Source organism: Octopus bimaculoides, chromosome 11 (genome assembly GCF_001194135.2).
Source record: "Octopus bimaculoides isolate UCB-OBI-ISO-001 chromosome 11, ASM119413v2, whole genome shotgun sequence".
NCBI lineage: Eukaryota > Metazoa > Mollusca > Cephalopoda > Octopoda > Octopodidae > Octopus > Octopus bimaculoides.
Window position 1 is genome coordinate 79,088,225 of NC_068991.1, and position 1,962 is coordinate 79,090,186.

Genomic DNA, 1,962 nt, shown 5'->3' on the forward strand with positions numbered 1-1,962 from the left:
ATATATATATATATATATACATACATACAGAGAAAAAGAGAGAGACAGAGCGATAAAGAGAAAAGGGGAAATAATCAATTAAATGGGAAGCTATAGGAGGGGTTTAAGGTTTCGATACGATTAAATTGAAAACCGACTTTTAATATTAAAGCTATGAAGGAATCGATTTATTATTTATTATAGGAAAAGAGCAAAAAATGGAAATCCGGGTGTTATGTGAAAAAATGAAAGAAACAAAGTAACAAAGAAAATGCATTATTCTATATTTGTGCCTGTGTGGACGTCCTTGGCAATTATGAAAGATAAAATCATATAGCGCCAGTTTATCATCGTGTTTGGAAAAGGTTAGGACTTTTGTTGCGTAACAAATATAAAACTGTTATGATCAGGAGGAATAATAATAGGAATAATAATGGTGCATTCGGAGAAGTAATGAGAAACGAATCATATTCTTCATAATAATACAGTTAAATAAACAGCAACAGCATCGGCGACAAAATATAGTTAAGTACCAAGGTCAATAATTTTGTGAAGAGACAATTAACAGATATCAACGGCACCAGATATCAACGACAGGTACTTTATTTTACCGATTCCAGGAGTACACGACAAAGTTGATCCAGGCAATATACTTTTCTGCACTACGTACAAGGCCCGAAAATTTTGGGGAGAGGGCCAGTCGATTAAATCGACCCCAGTACGCAACTGGTACTTAATTTATCGACCCCGAAAGGATAAAAAGCAAAGTCGACTTCAGCGGAATTTGAACTCAGAACGTAAAGACAGACGAAAGCAGAAGTGGCAGGAGTGGTATTAGTGGTAGTGACAGTTATAATAAATATAGTTATTTATTAATATCGACATCAGCATCCTGATAATGGCAATGCTTGTAACTCTTGTGGTGATACGTATAATATTTCTTTGCAGCTATTAATAAGTTCCAATATCGCTTAATGCATGAGAAAATTTATCTCTGCACAACGGTGTGACGTATGCGTGTTTGTTTGACTGTATGCATATGCATGTTTGCGCGGACACTCGATAGCAAATGCATGACAGTGTGTCTGTCTGTTTGTCTCTCTATCTCATATGTACGTATATATGCATATACTCTCATATTATTTGTATTATATATATATATATATATATATATATATATATATATATATATATATATATATGCATACATGGATACACACACATGCATACATAAACATATATGTTGTATTGAATATAACTCTAGGATCAAGAAATAATTGCTTTTCTCTGTTGTTTGTAGCTTATGTATTTATACATTCATAGTTCAAGGGACAGAAAGGCATTCATTGATTTCTTGTAAATAATAAGTTGCATCCATCTAAATAACACACTGCATCCGCTTATGAAAAAACACACACACGCGCGCACACACACACGCACACGCACACACACACACGCACACACACACTTGTATATGTTTGTTTGAAATTAAGTGTGTATAAATGCATGCATACATGTCTATACATTCATATACAAAATATGTATGATATAAATATATATATATATATATATGTATATATAGGCGCTGGAGTGCCTTAGTGGTAGGTAGCTTGCTTACTAAACACATGGTTCCAGGTTCAGTCTCACTGCATGGCACCCTGATCAAGTGTCTTATATTATAGCCGCGGGCCGATCAAAGTCTTGTGAGTGGATTTGGTAGACGGAAACTGAAAGAAGACCATTGTATATAAGTCCGAATGTCTGTGTTTGACTCCCACCATCGCTTGACAACCGGTGGTGGAGTGTCTACGTCCCCGTGACTTAGCAGTTCAGCAAAACAGATCGATAGAATTAGTACTAGGCTTACAAAGAATAAGTCCTGGGGACGATTTATTCGACTAAAGGCGGTGCCCCAGCATGGCCGCAGTCAAATGACTGAAACAAATAAAAGAAAGAATATATATATATATATATATATATATA

General features: G+C 35.1%; 1 protein-coding gene across 3 annotated transcripts in view; it reads right to left on the minus strand.

The window, feature by feature from the left end:
• LOC106869985 (metabotropic glutamate receptor) overlaps positions 1-1,962 on the minus strand; it is a 203,837-nt gene that overhangs the window by 126,135 nt on the left and 75,740 nt on the right. The gene's annotated exons all lie outside the window — the stretch shown is intronic.